The sequence below is a fragment of the Pleurodeles waltl genome, chromosome 2_2, assembly GCF_031143425.1.
Source record: "Pleurodeles waltl isolate 20211129_DDA chromosome 2_2, aPleWal1.hap1.20221129, whole genome shotgun sequence".
NCBI classification, from domain to species: domain Eukaryota; kingdom Metazoa; phylum Chordata; class Amphibia; order Caudata; family Salamandridae; genus Pleurodeles; species Pleurodeles waltl.
In genome coordinates, this window is record NC_090439.1 from 1,060,145,827 (window position 1) to 1,060,166,212 (window position 20,386).

General features: G+C 42.0%; 1 protein-coding gene across 1 annotated transcript in view; it reads right to left on the bottom strand.

Moving 5' to 3' along the window:
• FAM135B (family with sequence similarity 135 member B) overlaps positions 1–20,386 on the bottom strand; it is a 1,130,658-nt gene that overhangs the window by 837,736 nt on the left and 272,536 nt on the right. Inside the window, exon 2 of the mRNA XM_069220795.1 lies at positions 9,311–9,499. The gene's annotated coding sequence lies outside the window, so the exon portion shown is untranslated. The remainder of the gene's footprint in view (positions 1–9,310; positions 9,500–20,386) is intronic.

A 20,386-nucleotide genomic window follows, 5' to 3' on the forward strand; every position in this document is an offset into this window, starting at 1 on the left:
TAATGCCAGCAGCTGAGGTTGGCAGAAAGAAGGCGACACCAACGGGGTGCAACAAGGCCCTGGCACGTTGGTCTGAAGCAATAGAGGGGTTTTCATCGGCTTTCTCTACACCGTTGGATCGTGGGTACCACACGGATGGTTTGCGCCATGTAGGGCAAGAAGTAACCACTGAGATGTTGGTTGAAACCGAAGGGCAATGTCGCGAACAGGTGTGAGTGGGATGTTGATGATGAGGTTGAGCTCGATTATGATGAAGAAGGGGATGAATGGGAAGAAGGAGAGATTCGTGAGGAGGAGGTGAGCGGTGTCAAAGGGGGGGCGAGGGCACAAGTGCGGCGCAATCTCTTCTTCTGCTTTTGTTTTACAGGACACCGGGTCAGCTGACGGGCCAACTGGAAGTGCGCCTAGTGAGGGCGTGGGGTCGGATTTTGGAGAATGTTGCACTGCCTTTAGGGGCACAGGATAGAGGTAAGGGGAGATGGTGGTCAGTTTGGGGTGACGGGCGGTCGCCAGTGGTTCATGCACGTGCAAGTCCATTGGTGTGGGGGATGGCTCAGTGCTTGAGACAACCATGGTTGGGATAGGGCAAGATGGAGACACGACTAAGGCTAAGGAGGCCCCTTCCAAGTGGGCTACCAGGGACCCCAACGTAGGAGATGGGCAGACAACTTGCGGTCTGCCAAAGAACAGCCACAGGTGGTGCGGGCAAAATTGGCAAAAGAAGTGTCACTTGGGAGAATTTCAGGGCCATTTTATGACTGGCCAAGTGCCCACTTGATGATATCCCCCTTGGGGGTGGTGCCCAAAAAGGCCGGAAGGAGCGTCTGTCAATGATTTTATCGCACCAGAGGACACTAAAGTAGTCTACGCCTCGGTGGATGATGCCATCAGGTTGGTCAGAAGGTGTGGGCGAGGTGCTGAGATGGCAAAATGCGACATCCAGTCTGCTTTCAGGTTGCTACCGATTCACCCAGCGGATTTTGACCTCCCAGGTATGCAGCTGGATGGGGCCATTTATGTTAACAGAGTGCTGCCCATGGGTTGTGCAATCTCCCACGCACTTTTTGAAACCTTCAGTACCTTTTTACAGTGGGTTTTTGTCAGTCAAAGTGGGCACCAGATGGTGACCCACTATCTGGATGATTTTCTATTCGTAGGGGCAGCCACTTCTGGTGCCTGTGGGCGGGTGTTGACAGCCTTTCAGGAACTAGCTCAGCGGACGGGAGTGCCTTTAGCTCCAGAAAAGACAGAAGGGCCGCTGTCAGTTTTAACCTTTCTGGGCATAGAATTGGACGCGAACACTTTGGTAAAAGAGATGCTGGATTTTCTGGCCATGGTGTGGGTGCTTCGCAAGATGGACCTGCGAACTGGTCAAAAGCTGTTGGGCTACCTTAATTTTGCGTGCAGGGTCGTGAGGGGAGGAAGGACTTCCTGTAGGCGATTGGGGTTAGCTATGTCGGGGGCAGTGCTGCCACATCACAGGATACGAGTCTCAATGGGTCTGAGAGAATACATTAAGGTGTGGGAAGCCTTTCTGGCAGACTTCAATGGGGTATCCATGTCGTTCTGTGACACTAACATGGTGTGGCAAGTCCAAATGTTTTCCGATGCAGCCGGAGCTTCTGGCTTCGATGGGAGGTGGTGCGTGGAACCATGGCCCACGCAATGGCTGCAGCAAGGGAGGAGTATTGCCTTCCTTGAGTTCTTTACACTCCTGGTGGCCCTGGCAGTTTGGGGGCAGGAACTAGCTAACAGGACAGTGGTTTTTCAGGTGGACAATATGACAGTCGTTGAGTTAGTCAGCAGACAGCGAGGAAGGGATCTCACAGTTTTGCGCTTATTGTGCCAGTTCATGCTTTGTTATTTATCTTTAAATGTTATTTTCAAAGCTGCACACACCCTTGGGGTTTATAATGAGATTGCAGATTCCCTGTCTCGTTCACAGTGGCAACGTTTTCGCGAATTGGCCCCAGGAGCGGAGCAAGACTGCGGTCCCAGCAGACATTTGGGAGTGGGTGTGTGATGATCACAGGGCTGGTGGAGATGTCCACTCGGCGGAGTTACAGGCTTGCATGGTTTGAATTTGGCCACCCACCCACCCGGCATTTGGAATAAGTAGGAGGGGAGATGGTGGCACGGGGTGCTACGAGAGGGGGCTAGGAGGGGTTTCTGAGCATCAGTTAGGACAGGTGGTGATATAGGGTAAGGCAGTAGATGGGGGAGGGTGGAGAGCCAGATGCGGGCTTGACCACCCTTCCAAGGGGAAAAACGAGGAGGTAAAGGATCAGAGTGGGAGGGGATGCACGAAGCAAGTAGGGCATGAAAGGAATAGGGGAGTGTCTAGGGGAGGGGAAGCGAAACGCGGGTTTGGAAGAAAGAAAGATAAGCAAGGAAATCTTGAAGAGTTGGGGTTCTTTAATGTTGGGGTATATGTTGAAAGTTAAATGATGTAATCTGATAAATCCTGTCCTAAATAAATGACCTTTTACACTAATGATTGGTGTCACTGTAAGTGTGTACGAAGTTCAGAAGACAACTCAGAAAAAAAAGTTTCTGCATCCTTTCAAACCCCCTAGTGAGAATGCGTTTATTCAATGGAAATGTATGCAGGGGTCACAAGGGACAGGCCCTTATTTAGGGGGCCAGGCATGTTGGAAATCCCTGCCTGAACAACCCCTAGTAGCAACAACCAAAAACCCGACTGTGGGGACGGGGAGTTTGGAGGTAGGTTGACAAAGTTTTTTTCAATCCATGGAAAGCACTAATAAAAGATCCATGCATTCTCCCCATTGGCAATTTTATGAAGCTATAAGAACAGTCTCTGAGTTCTCTCTTCTGGGATACTCCATTCCTGAAATCAGCGGTGAATAATGAAGCTGCTAAATGGGATTAAGGACCTGCTGGATAAAGGAGTAGTTACAGGCGTTTTACATTCTCAGAGAGTCATAGGGATGTATTTAATACTTTTCTGGTGCCAAACTCCGATGGCAGGTTCGTCTGGTCCTAGATCTGAAATTTGTAAAACAGTATGTCAAGAGCTTGACTTTCAAATTGACAACAATACAATCCGTTATTTCAATTATCTCAAGAATATATTTTCTTGCAGCCTTGCATCTCCAAGACTTCTGTTCCTACATCCTCATACATTGAAACAACCAGCAATTTCTACGGTTTGCAATGAAAAGAACATACTACCAGATCACAGCTCTACCCTTCCACCTAGCTTCAGCTCCAAGAGTATTTACAAAGGTATTGCCACCAGTATTGGGTGAAGGTATTCAAATCTATCTCTACCTTCAGGACCGGCTAATCTTTGGCCTTTTTTTCTATGATGAAGATCAACATGATCAAAGTGTGTGATTGTCTCCAAACCATAGGTTCCTTGGTCAACGGGAAGAAATCAAACCTTACTCGAGCTAATGAAAGACTCTTGGTAAGGACTCTTTTCAAAACAGACCAAGAAAAAGTATTCCTTCCAGACATAAGGAGGTTAGTGCGTAACAAAAATCTCTGTTACATGCTTTCTCCACAACAAGCTCCACCCAGACTGTGGCCTATTGTTCAGGGACTAATGGCAGAATCCACAGAAGTAGTTCATTAGCCCCCTCCCATGGCTAGATGCTATTTTTTTGACATGAGTTAAATCACTGAGTTCCACAAATCCAAAATTATGAGACTTTGGTTCCTATATAAGACTCAATAATTCACAATCTCCAGTGGTGGTTGACATTTCCTATCCATTAGTTAGAACAATGTATGCAAGTCATCAAAGGTGGGGAATGTTCCTAGAAGATCAAAAGGTACAAGGCTAATGGTCTCACAAGGAAGCTCTCCAGTCATCGACTTACTGTCCACTGTTCTGATGGATCATCAGGAATTCTCCTCAAATTTAGAGCAGAGGGTGATTATAGTCAGAATAGACAACTAGATCAAGAACAGTCAAACAAATTTACAAGGGGAGACGAGTGAAGTCCTTGGCTATAGTAGCCCAGAAGATCTTCAACTTGGCAGTTATTCATCTCGCCTCATTGAAAGCAGTTTACATTTCAGGCCATCTCTCTGAGCCTCAACTTATTACCTTCTGTCGATTAGTATCTGAAGAAGGAAGTATTCAATCAGAACATAGCAACCATGGCTCGTCCATAGTTAGATCTATTTGTATCACCTTGAAATGCTCTCCTTTCTCAATTTTGTACTGAGACGTACTACAAGAAGGCTTGCTGGATAGATGTCTTATTAATTACCTGGCTGCCAGCACTACTCCTTTATGCCTTTCCACTCATTCACCTCCTCCCGAGCATACTTTGGAAGTGTCAGGTGGTGAAAGCAGCTGTGATTATAGTGTCCCCACTCTGGCAAAGAGACCATGGTTTCCAGTGATTCTTTGTCGTCCCAGCAGAAATTACACCTTCCTCAGGCTCCTTCTCCATTGAGATTTCCTCTATTGTTGTTTAAGGTTCTGAAGAAGATCCAACTCTTTGCTTGGAAATTGAGAGGGTAAGTCTTCAAAACCTACCATGTTCGGCTGGAATAGCTTTGGTCACCCAAGAGTCCATAAAACCTTCCAACAACCAGCCAGGAAGAGTTTTCAAAGATGGTGCACATTGTCGTCAACTTCTTGTGAATAGTTGAAAATACTAGATTTTGTGAAGCATGGTTTTCAGATGGGTTTGTTCCCTTCAACCTTGTCTGTACAATAGGCACCAAATAGAGGTTAACAAAATCACAGTATAATTTGTCTGCTCTTTGCCCTTATATAAAGAGGTTCTTGAAAAGTTTTAAGCTTAGGTCTCCAGCTTTCCCCATATTTCTATGTCCTTGAAATCTGCTGACAGTAGTGAAAGACTTAACTTTGTCTGCATTTGGTACTGTTCTTTTACAGTGATTAACAACTATTTGGTGTTGGTATAACATCTGCAAGAAGCTTCAGTGGGATTGGTGCTCTACTATCCTCCTACCTTTAAATAGTTTTTTTTTCCTGAAGGGGTGGTCTTAACACTTGATCTTACATTCAAGCCAAAGGTCTATTCTCAATTTCATCCAGCTAAGAAGCTGTCATATAAGTATTCCACTCTAATTCAGGGATCCCGTCGATGTTAGATGCAAAAAGATCCCTTGTTACTTACAAAGAACAAAAGAGTTGAGGGAGTCCGATTCACACTTTGCATCTTACAATTGAATCTATAGAGAAAGAGTCATCAATGTCAACTTTGATTGGATGGGAACGTCAATTTATAATGCAAGCTTATGTGTCCTTAGAAATTCACACCCCTTGTAACATTCAAAGAAGGTCCAAAAAGGATGTTGCTGCTTCAGCGGCAGAAATACAGCGCAGCAGCGTGGTCCAACATCAAAACCTTTATAAATAGTTCCTATTTGGATATAGAAAAGTTTCCTAAAAGCTGGTATGCAGTAACAATAATTTCTTGATATTGTGTCAATAAATCAACTGCTATAGTATACATTGTTCATTCATTCTTTGCCTAATGAAAGTGCATAATTGGTTATATCATCTATTTGTTAGGACAGTGACTGGGAGGGTGCTGAAGGAGTAGTGATCTAATGCTTTCCGGTAATCTTCATTAACCCGAGCTGTAGTCCTCTCCATCACAGTGTTACAATCCATTCTCCTATTTGACTTTCCTGGGCAATATGCTGATTTCGAAACTAATAGGGATGAGGAAGTAAGGTAGTGACTGGTTCCCTTTTAATGGATCATGGCTCGTTAATAGAGAAAACACAAATATTTGTATTACTGACTCAGGAGGGGTTGTGTACCTCAATCTGTTAGGACTGTGATGGAGAGGGCTGGGTAATGAAGATTACTGGTATAGTTAGATTATGTTCATACTGGTAATTTAGTCACTCTGATTGTGTCTAACAATTAAGCATAATAAGGGTACTTATTTTATGGACCTTAAAATGATGACAGAATGAGTCAGTCTAGTTGGGTTTTGAGTGTAGATCTGTTGTGCACACATCCGTCTCAGCGACAAGCCATTTAGTGAGTGCAAAAGCAATACCCATGAGACCGCCCGCAAAAATGTCTTCTAAATGCATGTAATGGTTCTTGCTGAAATAATAAAATGGTGCTACAAGCAATAAAACAAACAAGCAAAATAGGAAACACGATGAGTCAAAATGCATTAAGGATCATTAAAAAAACACAAAGAAACAGATGGCGGTACATAAGCGACACTGCACAAAGGAATAAAAGGACTTGTGAAATGAGTGAAAAGACGAAAAGGAGCAAAACCTATACACTGAAGGCAGGGGCAGTTTTTTGTTCATGGGCTTCTGGTGTGAAGAGGGTGTTTTTATTTATTTTACTTAGCACTTTTGTATATGGACTGGGAGAGTCATGGTAGTATTCAGATCTACATAACAAGCAACTGTGGTGGAAAGAATTGTTGTACAAGACTGAAAGATCTAAAGTGTTTCCTGATAATAGTGACTGAAATGGAAAGTTTATAATTTCTAGCATCCAAGATACTGAGCAGATTGTGCAGATGTTTCTGCATGTACCTTACATTTTAGGATTAGTCTAAATGGCAACTGTCAGACTTTGACTACAGACATTGCAATATAATTGCCTTGATGATGGTCTACTGCTTCTTAGTAAGAAGGCAAACTGTAAGTGTTTCACTTGATGATATTTGTTAGACGTGTCATCCTTGGTGTGGTCTCCCTTAACTTTTTGCCTGTTTCCCAGGTTTTTGATGTGTGCTGGACTCTGATTTTGCTGTTTTTGTTACTCTGGGCACTTTACCACTGCTAACCAGTAACCAGTAGGTAGGCCCTAGGTAGCCCCAAGGGCAGGGTGCATTGTATGGTTAAGACAGGACATATAGTAATGTGTTTTATATGTCCTGACAGTGAAATATTGCTAAATTTGTTTTTCGCTGTTGCAAGGCCTGTCCCTCTCATAGGTTAACACGAGGGCTACCTTTAAATATGATTAAAGTGTAGATTCCCTTTGGGAGCAGATGGACATCCGGAGTTTGGTGTCTCTGAGCTCACAATTTAAAAATACATATTTTAGTAAAGTTGATTTTAAGATTGAGTGTTTGAAAATGCCACTTTTAGAAAGTGAGCATTTTCTTGCTTATACCATTTCTGTGACTCTGCCTGTTTGTGGATTCCCTGTCTGGGTCAGTTTGACAGTTGGGCTGGTTGCACCCCACACTAGACAGTGACACAAAGGGAGCTGTAGTGTAGTCTGCATTTCCTGATGAGCCATCTGTGCTAGGAGGGAGGGGAGGAGTAGTCACTCACACCTGAAAGGGCTGTGCCTGCCCTCACACAATGCAGTCTCTGACCCCCTGGTGATTGTCTGGGGCCTGGGCTGGGCAAGGCAGGATTTCACATTCAAGAGAGACTTTGCTTTGAAGAAGGCCTACTTCAAAGGAGAAATTTGGTATAGGAAGGGCACCCAAAACCACAGACTTTAGAACACTTCTGGAAACCAAGAGGAACCTCTGCCTGGAGAAGAGCTGAGGAAGAAGAGCTGCCCTGCCTGTGACTGTGCTTTGTGGAGCTATCCTGCAGTTGCTGCTTCTGCCAGAGTAAGAGTGCAAAGACTGGACTTTGTGTGCCTTCCATCTTGTGAAGATCTCCAAGGGCTTGATTTAGAGTTTGCCTCCTGTTGTTTGAAGTCTCAGGGACAGCAAAGACTTCTCTCTGACAGCACCTGGAGTCTCTGGAGAAACTCCTGCTCTGCCAAGTGGTGCCCATCCAGTTCCTGGGACCCTGAAAGGAGAAGCTGGCAGCCTAAGAGGAAGAAATCCACTCACAGAACGACGTGCGGGGAAAAGCCACGACTCTGATCTGCAGCTGAAAAATCGACGCGCTGCCGGCTTCACGGCTGAAAATTGTCACTCGCCTGCAACGTGACCGAAGAATCGACGCACGGAGCTAGAGAAATGAATGACGCGCAGCATCGCTGACGGAGGCTGGGAGATCGCAAACCGTGCTGAATGATTTTCGGATCATCGTGCAGCTGGATTTCCGACGCAAGTACTGCTGGTTGTGTAAAAACAACGCAAGGCCGGCCCGGACCAGATAGACGCATCGCTCTCCTGCGGAGAGAAGAAACAACGCGCCCGACCCGACCAAAGGAGAAACAACGCAAGGTCTCGCTATTGAGGGAAATCGACGCATCGCAAGCCCTTTTTGACGCACACTTGCCCATGCGGGGTTATTTGACGCACCCAAGGTACATTTTCACGCTATTAGTGTTAGTGTGTGTTTAAAACTACATGAAGACTCTTTTTGCTTTTTAATTGATAACTTGGCTTGTGTATTGTGGATTTTTGTTGTTTTGGGTCTTGTTTTGTTTAGATAAATATTTTCTATTTTTCTAAAGCTGTGGTGTGTCATTTTGTAGTGTTTTCATTAAGTTACTGTGTGTGTTGGTACAAATACTTTACACCTAGCACTCTGAAGTTGAGCCTACAGCTCGTGCCAAGCTACCAAGGGGGTAAGCAGGGGTTAGCAGAGGGTGATTCTCTTTTACCCTGACTAGAATCAGGGTCCTTGCTTGACAGGGGGTAACCTGACTGCCAACCAAAGACCCCATTGCTAACAATATTCAAGTTAATTTATATTTTAGAGACTACTATCCATATAAAAATACATTAAATTTTAGAGCCTGATTTTAGAGCCTTGGTTGTCAGCTTCACAAATCCACTGAACATTTTGATATCACTGCTTCGTGGGTACTAACATCACTTGTACATAAAGTTTGGACATATATTCAGTTTTTAGTCCCAAAATTCCCCCTTACTTATTTCTTCATGATAATGTTGATAATCAGTAAAACTGTGTGCACAACAAGCAATGGAAACTCAAATCTGTATGTTAAAATCTAAGATGTAAATTTGTTTCTCATGAAAGGTTCATGAAAGGTTCACATTTAGTAAAAGATTTTACACCTGATTAAGAATTTGGTCAGCGTGCCCCAAGTGGTGGTCATTCACCATAGCACTCATGAGTTAAAAACTAGTCATCCAGAAGGATGTCCACCAAAGTAGTGTAGGATCTTCCACAGCAAAATTGCATTGTTGGAGAAACATATAGAGATACAATACACGAATATTGGTCATTGTTGGAACAAATTCTGCAGACAAATGTGAACATTTGGAAACATTTTCAGTATCCACATAGATATCTCAATAACATTTGTGAAGCTGTTTCCCAACATGTTGGGGACTGTACTCTTTCAGGAAAGTCATCCACTAGTTCCATAGTGTTCTTGAAGGATTACCATACACACATAAACATTAGCATAAAGAGCTTTACAGGCACTTACCTGGATGAGCCTATCTCAGAGTAGGAGCAAAAATGTCCCAGGTGTGATTCTCAGCTACTAACTAGAGCTGCAGGATTCTAGACAGTAGAGATACAGGAAATGTTGTACATCCACAGATGCAGGACAAGGGTGCATTCTTTTCCAGGTCAAGAATTTATTGTGGAGCTCAGTTTGACTGATTATTCGTACCTGTGAATAAAATATAACACATCTAAATACACATTTGGATGTGGAGGCAACCTAAGTACCAACTAGTTAGTAATAATGCAACTCTTCTATTCTGTTGTGTTCTTTACAGATTATGGTATACAAATTATCCTCATAATGCTCATGATATAATTTGGCCAGAAAGTCAAGGACATTGATGATTTCTTGTGGAATCTAAAATATTGAGCAACACAATCTGTCATTCACTCGATGTGGCATCATGATAAAGAATCAATAGCTCAGCAGCATTAACTTTTTTATTCTTGAAATCATGAAGCAGGGGTAAAATCAAGACAAAGCTCAGAACTATAGCAAGAAATGGCGTTTCTACTGCACAACACTTTCAGAAGATCTGTTGTATTTATTTTGCCAATTCTCTGTAGCTAATACATCTAGAACAGGAAATTATATGTAAGACACTTTACCATAAACCATGCACTATGAAGATATTACAAGTCACTGCCTTGCAGTATACTTTAAACGTACAGTAGATGATATTTTATTCCTTATATTATATTAGTCCGCTTGCTCTTTCACTTGAAAGAGCTAATATGTTGCAGATGTAGACTAAATATGGGATTTATAGGGCAAAACTATGCAGACCAACATGCCACGAGGAATTTCTTGTAAACATTATAATATGAGCAGTTTACACTAAGTGACTTTAAAAAGATTATTGTAATTCAGAATGTGCAGCTACGTGTAATGGGGAAACATTGCTTTTCCCTTTTATTGTTTAAACAATGTTCTGCTCAGTGCTTTGACCTTCACACTGCTGTTTCTGGCAGCGGGAGCTATAAAATTCACAATTCAACTGCAAATAGGTTATTACAGTAGAGCAGCTACACCATCTCCTGTTACAGGTGACTGAGTTATTTCAGACATTTGTATCTTATAAGTAGGCTATCCTGTTTTAGGTTTAATCCTGTGATAACTGATAAAACCCCTCCAAAAGAGAACCAACTCTCATCTGTGTCAATACAGGAACAACACCTCCACAACCACAAAATAAAATGCCATTCAAAGAAAGGGAAGTTAGAAAGAATGACCCATTTGTATTTCTTTCTGAAGGGGCCAACACAATGTTACTTTGTTATAAAAGGTAGCAACAACAAAGACTGTCCAAAATTATTCTGTTTGAGTTTTGTTGTTTAGGGATGTTTCGTAAAATATTGTTTGTTCTTCCTTTTGATGCCTTTATTTTCCTTCTGTTTTGTGTCACTGGTTAAAAGTGCAGGGTTTAGAACCATGTCTTGATTTAGGTCTGATCTCCATTTTTATACACTGTATAGCATCAGGGCATACTATAACCAAATACAATCTTTTGGCAATATTTAATTCTTTCACTGATTGGGGATTTGACAGATTGAATATTCTTGGCCAATTTATACAATCCCTTTTACCCACATACAGAGAATGGGCTAAAAACCTTTGGTACATCAGCCCCTTTACTAACAAAGCATTATGATTAGCAGGTGATCTGCAAACACCCCTGGCTTTAAACATTCAACAGAAGGTGTAGTGACAAGTACCTACAAAAACAGTTTTGTCACCATGCACATAGGATAGTGGTCAAAATATGACTCGAGGTTTCCACATATCACCATTCATAGCTGCAAGGTGCCCCGTTGTTATATGCAATACCGTCAGGTAATCTAGGCTTTTTATCCAACTGCATTTTACTGCTGAAGTTTTTTAGACTTGGGTTGCATTGTCAAAAGCTAATTTTCAAGTGGCATAATACAATGTGATGCCTATTAAAAGATGAGGAATGACCTGAAGTGAGAGATGGGGACAGTTGGCAAATATGAATGTCCAAACAACAGCAGCAACACCTTAATGTAGTCAGGCAAAGAGTTCAGAAAAGCAGTTGTGAGCATGCTTAAAACATCAAGTTTCAGGTGTCCTAGAATGCTGGTCTACACATTAATCGGCTGCAACTCAAACATTTAAACTGTTCTCAAGGTACTAAGCTGTTGTAAGGGTTGACCACTTCAATAATCCCATTATATTCAATAAAGAGTAGAAGAATGGCCCAAATGTGCCAACACATGGGTTTGATTAAAACAATTGAGTATATCACTCTTACTTCATTTAATCCACTAATAGTCCTCTAAACCAGATATCCTGATAGAATGTGAGAGGTAATGAGATGTGAGAGAGGGTAATGTGAGTGTGAGTGCAATCCACAAACTTCCTATGCTTAAAACAGTCTAACATACTTCCTTTAACACACTGTCAGTTGAAAGACACTACATACCCTGATTACTTGTACTTAAAATTAAAGATGTGCTTTTTAACAATTACTGCACGAAATAACAGGTTTTGTAAACAGTGGGGGAAATATAAAGGTTTTATCTAGTTTTGGGTTTAGGCAGCTGAATAAACAAAGATAAGCACTAATTTAAAAAGATTTGAAATCACAACTCAAATCCACAAACAAATAAATACAGAAAACAGGACAGCCTACATACAAGTGAATTGTATATTGAAACCAGTGTCTAGCAGGTAGACCGAGAATCAGGGTGTAGACAGGTTTTACTACAGGAGTGTAGTTTTGAAGTTATCAGTTTTTCATTCCCTAGGCTTAAGCAAATTGCTTTCTTTTACTTGAATTTGATATTGATTCTGTTTTCTCAGTTTATATGATTTTTCAATAAAACCTGCCCCAGTTTCTTTTCAAACTCTCTCACATAAGATATGTAAGTATCACCTACTGTCAGGATTCTGCCATCATGTCACTAGGTGGTGCTCACGAAGGCCCACTGGACTTCTGCCTTTATCACTGAATATGAGGTTATACACTCATACACCTTGCCTTGCCCGATGCACTTTCTATTCTAGTCCAGGCTTCCATTCTATTGTCCTGATGCATCATGGTCCTTGTAGTTCCCTTTGTCTTTAGACCCTTCCTAGGTCACACATTGGTGTTGGTTTCTTGTTCGCTAGATTTGTTCCCAGCACCTACAGTTATTTTGAACACTTTATGTCCATATTCTGGGCCTGTCTTTATGTTTGCTCCAATTCATACCCCATTCCAGGTTTTACTATTCCCTGTCTTATGCTGCTGGTTTCTTTAGTCTTCCTTCCTACGAGCCTCAGTTCAGCCTGCCCTTCATCGGTGGTTACCTAATTCCCTGCACGCGGTTAATTCCTTGCATCAGGCTTTCTTGCACCTCTGGTCCTTCCCTGAGCCTCAAGCTTTTTAAGCCCTGTGAGTGCAGAGTGTGCCGGCTTGCAACTGACTCCTGTTGCATCTCCTTGTGCGCTGTGGTCCTTCTGCTGTTACTACAGACTTGCCCTTTGATTCTGTGTCCCTTTTTCTCTTTACCCATTGTTTTGTTTTTGGTTATTTGTAATATCTGTTTCTTTCATTAGTTTTACTGCATCTGTGCTCCAGTGTTAGCCAGCGGTCATAGTTTCCGGTTTCTGTTCCTTGTTTTCATGCACATCTGTTCCAGTGTTACTCATAGTTTCCTGTCTGCACTCTTCTAGATCTGCCCTTTTATATTCAGACTCCCTGCCTTGTATTCTCTGTTCTTGTCCTTCTGCATATTTCTGTATTGCCTTGTTTGAGTGCAGAAATGTCCTAGCCTTCTCCTCAGAATTTAAGTCTTGTTCCTGACCCTGATTTTAGTCCTGCTTTGCCGGATTCTGTTTTGGTGCTCCTTGTTCTGTTCCCAACTCTTCTGCCTTGTATTGTTATCTGGATTTTCATTGCTTCCAAGGGTGCCAGTGAGAATTCAAGGCTTGTGTCTTTGGCACAGAGAACCTCCCAGTACACCTTCACCATAGGAGCTCCTTGATGTCTCCCAGTACTCTGAGATTCATCTGCTCCTTGCTTTGGTATAGATCTCTTCACCTCACAGAGAGATCGTTTCGGAGGAGCAGGCAAACTATCATCTATGATAGTTTCTCTACCATTTCCCTATATTCCTGTTGTGTGTACTTGTGTTTCCCCTGCAGACATCCAGTGCCCAATTCACAGCCTGTTCCAAATTGATTCAGTCCGCTGCTTCTGTCCTGCTTTGCTTCCAGTCTTCTGGTACTCGCTTCTTTGTATTTTCCTCAGAGACAACACACAGGCCCAGTATCCACTCTTGTCCCAGTCTCACCCAGCTAGTCATCTGACCAATCACCCAGCTAGTTCCCTGCTAGACCCCCGGCAATCTACTGCCATTCTCTTGGGGATTACGGAAAATTGTAAGTACTTTGATATGCAACAGTATACATCTTGTGTTGCTTTTCTTCACAAGTGATGTCAAGCTTGTGAGAAAAGAATATGCTAATTCACACTCATGTACAAAATGGTACAGAAAGGGGCAGGCCATACTAGAAGCATTGTTAAATTCCATATTTTCATGCAATAGACTGATTACATGTAACTTTGTGGTCTTGGCATATTTTTGAATAAAATATGTGAATGTAGTGGAAAAAAAAAGCTTTGTGACTTTATACACTTCTTCTCAAGACTCCTAGGACCAAGTTCACAGATGTATGAGGGGCACTACCTATGCTTCGATAACCCGAATGTGGCCCTTTCCAATTCACCAGGTGTACCATCTCATGCCCCTTTCCCACTGCAGACCTTGTCAGTAACCTGAAAGTAATATGTGAAAAACATCAGACTGCAATAAAAAAAATACGATAGATTAATATTTAAGCACAGATTTAGAACACAATAATATTTAGAAGTCAAAAAGTCAAGTCCCAAGTCATTTATTAGCATTCTTGACGGAGGTGCCGCTTGACCTACTCAAGGCTTCAGCTTTTCTGACTAATGCTGTTTAGTACATTCAAACACTTTTTAATAAATAACATATTGCACTTTCTGTATCTTCATATATAATATTTATGTCATGTCAATGAAAATAAAGAAAAATAAAGATGGCACAAGAAAGCATGCTATTTATAGAAACAGTGATAACATTGACTCAGACAATGTCATATGAATCATACTACATACGTATTACCATTGCTAATGTATTGAAGATGTAGCATCAATATGTAATGCAAGGCCTTTACATGCACTGACATTTAGAACAAAATACACTTCATCCTCCAATTAGTAGTATTAAATGTTCACTGTTACTGGACACCATCCTACTACATTAAAGTACTTCCAGGTTCCACGATACATTTATGCTCTGGGATTAACATATTGTTAAAGATGTGTGTTTGAATCAAAATGTGTAATAGACAGGGGCGGCTCCTCCGTTAGGGCGGAGGAAAATCACCTCCCTCACCCCAACTCCCCGCCAGCAGCAGGAGCTGCAACCTTTAGCAACAAAACGACAATAAATGCTGTTTATTGTCATTTTATTTCTAAAGGGGCAGGGGTCTGGGGGTGATGAGCATGGAGGGGAGTGCACAGAGCACTCCCCCCAGTGCACATGTATGTTTGGCCAGCCGTCTCAGGCCGGCCAAACACACATGTGCACAAGGGCTCTCTCCAACCCGGCACTGTGTAGCTGAGTTGGAGAGAGCCTGCACAGTCTCCCAGTCTGTGCTGGATCGCCCAGCCGGGGTGCTCCAGCCAATCATAATGCTGCTCTCATCAGCGTCATGATTGGCACAGGGCAGGATGGGAGCCTTTGGCTGGAGTGTGACGGTGGCGATGTGGGGAGCAGCAAGGCAATGAGGTAAGATTTTTTTTTTTTTATATATACATTTGTTTTGCCTACCCCCACCCCACCACCATGCTGAGTCGCCAGCGACTGATAATAGGTATTTATCAATAAAATTAAATTGCCCCCTTATATGTGCAAGTGTTGTCACCAGGCTCGATCCATTGCAAATGTATGCATGGATAGGTATTTGTTGAGCACACACGTAACTAAAGAGCATCAGAGCGAACCCCCTCTGTTTATGCATCTCACTGCCTGAGCAATCAACTGAAAGAGGCACCTACAGCAGCCCTGGTACTCATAGAACCATCCTCCAAAGGCCCCAGTCCACTGGAGGAATGCCTGGTGCGAACAATGGACAGTCTGGCTCTGATTTATACACTGAAGCAAGGTGTTGTGGGAGATTAAACTTCTTGTGTGAGGATGTAGGACTTCATTCCCTTTCTGAATTGCCAAACGTTGAGGCAGTTATGTTGATGGGATGTTGTTGACACTGAGCACATGGCTATAGATGGCTTGTGTTCTGTCTTTTTCTTTTTTTTAGTTCTTTCAAGTCTATTGGAGTCCTGGATTTTGGAGTGGCTCTGTCCAACTCATCTACGTTTGAACTGTAGAAGGGTTGAAGTACTTCGTATGTTACTGGGATGTTGTTTTGATCCTGGCAGCATGGCTATACTAGGCTTGTCTTCTGGCCTTCTCTTTTTTTCATATTATACAAGTCTAGTGAAATACTGGCATCTAATTAGGGTCCTGTCATCCTATGGCAATTTATTTATCTACCAGCTATGGAGCGGTGCTGGTACTGGGGGCCTGATATGTGGCACATTTTAGCAGGAATAGTCAAACCTTGACAGGTGTTTGTCGCACAAATTTATATTTTGATACAGATTAAAAGAGAATCTAACTGAACCGCACACTTGACTTCTGTCACTCGCATTACTACATCGAGTTAACATTAAGCATTCTTGGGGGGCATGTGTTTTCCTGTCGTGCTCTATTGGCTATGAACATATACAAGGGCTTGCAGTGCTCACTGCTTTTGTAGATCGCGGGCTGCATTATAGTACTGTGCAAAGTTTTAGACTTGCAGACCTCTTAGCATCAGCCACATCGCTATTTTGTCTCTTATTTCAACGCCTCTCCAGACGTCTTTGGTCAGCTGTTTCTCTTCCATTTCATAAAGCGCACAGGCAGACCCAGACAACTTCACTTAACGCACCCCGCTGCACTTTCCGAGTTAATTACGCGGTGCAATAATTGGAGGAATGAATAGATCCCATTAAAATAATGAATGTCTTGGCTTACAACCTGCTGAGGTTCTGGATTTTAATTTCTAAATCCAGGTCTCCGCGGTGCTGGGCAAACGGCGGGACTCCTATCATGCAGCGCCTCGCATAGGAATGCATAGTCATAGTCACTCAGAATATTGAAAACTGAGGTTCGTCATTTAATGAGTACAAGGTAACAATCTCCCGTGGGAAAGCTGTCATCCATCTGAAATGCTTTTGTTATGTGAGTTGAATAGTTAAACTTGTGAAAAGCTCGCAAAGTTATGAACAGTTTTACGCTTTTATGTGATATTCGAGATTTTTGTGACAGCTTATTTTGTAAAAGGTAATACTGCAGAAAAAATGTCTGAATACCTTTGAGATCTTTGCTGAATATGAATTGCATGTGTGTCGAAATGTGGTGAAAATGAAATAACAAAGCATGGACAAAATAAAAAAAATCAACTTTCACCTTATTTATGATAAACCTAATAGCCGCTATGAAAACGAAACAGGACTTTGGTTGATGAAAATGAATGATGAGCATTAGGCAAGATAAGGAATTGCTCATGGCTAGTAGGTGAGATGATATACCATTTAGTAAACAATGGAAAATGTTATCAAAACCGTTCCCTTAGTTCAGTCCAACCATGTGTGAGCTTGCCTGTTGGTCATGACTCTATACTATTGAAGGCTTTGGTAAAAGTCTTAACAGCTTGCTGGGGCATGAGAACCATCCTATACCGGTCTTCTCCTGCCCCACAACGCTCACAATTGCCCTTCCCATAAGGAGGTGTGGGGTCTTTGATTGACTCCCAATGGAGCCTCTAATGTCGCTGCTGGCAGTCAAATAGAATAACCCCTTCTCCTCAGTGTGGTTGCATTTTATGTAGTGGGAGGTCCTCTATTTTGTGCTGAGGCATAGTTTCCATACCCGGGTCCACCATGACAGACATGGTGACCCTGGTGAGGAAAAACAAGCAGTGGTGCTCAGGCACAGATAGAAACTCCCAGTGCTTTTTTCATTTTTCACAAACTCACTCCTGCTTAGCAGGTTTATTCAGAAAAACAGAAAAGGCATGGCATGTGGGATAAAACAAATGGTGCATGCTCCACATTTGCTAAAAGGGCTGCTGCATCTTTACTGGAGAACATTGGTCCAAAACAGTCACTGCTCTGCTGAAGTGAAAATGAGACAGGCAGTCTACTGTGGGGTAGAACTATGCTGCCCCAATGCCCATTGCGGCTGTCTGCAGGTGCCTAAATAACCCCTCTATTCTGGAGAGAGGTTTAAGAAAAACAGGCAAGCTTCATGAACTCCTAATGGGGTCCACTCTTAATGTACCACAAGTGAATATCAGCAAGGTGCAGTCCCTCTATGAACGTTTTTTAATTTGCATCTATAAATTGGAGTGGAACATGTTAAGCTACACTGAAAAGTCACAAAGGCTCGTTCTGTGTCTGTACAAAGACCAAAAATGGGGCTGTGTAATAGAATATTAGTAACTGAGTGCGTGAACACGTGCTCACTAACAAATTCTGTGAACATGAATCGGCACTATGCACTGCAGAAATCACATGCATAGACATGAGCAGAGATGCCAGTGCAGCTCTGTGTTTTGAACTGTTACTCCGTTGTCAGTCAGTCAAATAGCTTTATTCGGCAATTGCATAAAAGTGCAAACCAAGACACATTTACCGATCTATAAATAATATAAAATAAAAACTTAAAACCATTACTAAAAACACCACATGAGCATCCAATCTGAAACCCCTTGACATACACAGATAAATATACTAGACATGATTAGAATCACAAAATCAGAAAAGTACAAATATTAGCTTTAAAATAATATACTATACGTACATAATTTTTTTTAAAAAAGGAGTAGGCCTTTTCCTAATACTTAAGAAAGCTGTAACAAATTCTAATACATGGTGACAAATTTGGATATCTGGCAATCTCTGAAGGTATAGTAGGGCTTCCTTATAATGAATGGGTCTAAGAAGACGTAACATAGGTAAAATAAAAGCCCCTCTAGGAGCAGCATATAAAGGGCAAAAAAGAAAAAAGTGCAAAGTGCTCTGAGTTGATTTGGAGTCACAGGGACAAAGTGGTAAGTCCTTTTTCCAAAAACATGGTTCGGGGAAAGCTACCTTAAAATGAATTAGATTAAGTCTAAAAAGTGATAAAAAAGAAATTATTCTAAAACTTGAAAACCAAGTCAAATAGGGTTCAAGGCATGGAACAGTCACAATCCGAGAGTAGGAATCAAAAGATTTCAATTTCAGGGAACTATAAAATCTCAGCTCTGATATATGCTTGGAGTAAGTAGACTTCAAGACAGACCTAGAGTTTGTGGTTAACAAATGGGGATCATCAAACATGTATCTAAGCCCTAGGTTCTCAAAAGAGTTTTGCAAAAACATAAGCCAGGGAATCCTATTTGAATTTTCCAATTGTAGACAATCAGAAATACAGTCTTGGACCAAACTTGCCATAGGGTTTGACCAACATCTAATCCAGAGCAGTAGCGGAGCCATAAAGACCCTATCCTCCAAAAAGCACTGACCAAGTTCTTCATGGCAGATTATGTTTGCAGTGCATTTTGGGACCAACAATAATCTGCGCAGGAATTTATTTTCAACACTCTGGAGAGACGGTATTTTATTATAGCCCCAGACGCCTGCCCCATAAAGGACTGATGCAGTGCATTTGGAATTGTAAAGAGTTTTCATCTGTGCAGGGGGTCTGTGACCTAGTTTATTTGAAAAGCGAAAGATTGCTTCGTTATTCCTTATCAACTGTTGGAGCTTAAAATTAATATGTATCTTCCAGGACAAAGAAGAACTCATGTACATGCCTAGATAACAAAATTCTTTGACCTTATTAAGAGTGAGCCCTCCCATAGTAAATTGTTTAGACTTTGTGTTACGTGGGCCACAAGTCATAATGAAAGTCTTGGGGTAATTTACTTTCAGATCAAGGTTCAACATAAAATTATAAAATGCATCCAGTAGTCCCTGTAAACCGTTTGCAGTACGAGCGATTAAAACTGCATCGTCAGCATATAATAAAACTGGAAGTTGTCTCTGGCCCATCTTCGGTATGTCCTTTGCATGTTTTACCAGTGAATCATAGAGCCCATTAATGTATATCAGAAAAAAAAGGGGCTAAGATACATCCCTGCCTTACACCCCTAGTTGACGGGATGGGGGAGGTTCTCTGCCCATGTGAGCCGGCCTGAACAGAAATCGTTAGATCTGTGTGTAGGCGTTTAATAAGCTCCAATAGAGCCGGATCGCAGCCTAAGACTTCCAAAATTTGCCATAACTTTGACCTGTTGACCATATCAAAGGCACTGGTAAGATGAATGAAAGCCATATGAATAGACTCTTTTTTGACTATCACATATTTGCTGAGTATCAGCTGCAAGTTTAAGACTTGCTCAACTGTGTTACTCCGTTCATGTGTACAAGCTTACTCATGGAGTTTCTATGCTCCTACCCTGCATTAAGCACTTTATAAATTCTTTGGGAAGCATTCCACACATCCCTGGGTTCCTATGTCTGTCTCAAATACAGGATTTGTACTTTCATCTCCTCTACGAAAAGAGAGGCCAAGGCATCGTTCATATTGTTAGAAATGGGGTCTTTGGTAGGCAGTCAGATTACCCCCAGTCCAAGCAAGTACCCTCACTCTAGTCACGGTAAAGGAGATTCACTCTTGGTTAATCCCTGCTCACCCATATGGTAGCTTGGCACAAGCAGGATGGCTTAACTTCAGAGACCATGTATAAAGTATTTGTACCAACACACACAGTAATACAGTAAAAACACCACAAAATGACTCAACACAGGTTTAGAAACAGAGCCAATATTTATCTAAACAAAACAAGACCAAAATGACAAAAATCCGACATACACAAGTCAAGTTATACATTTTTAAGGATTAAATAAAAAAATAGTGCTTA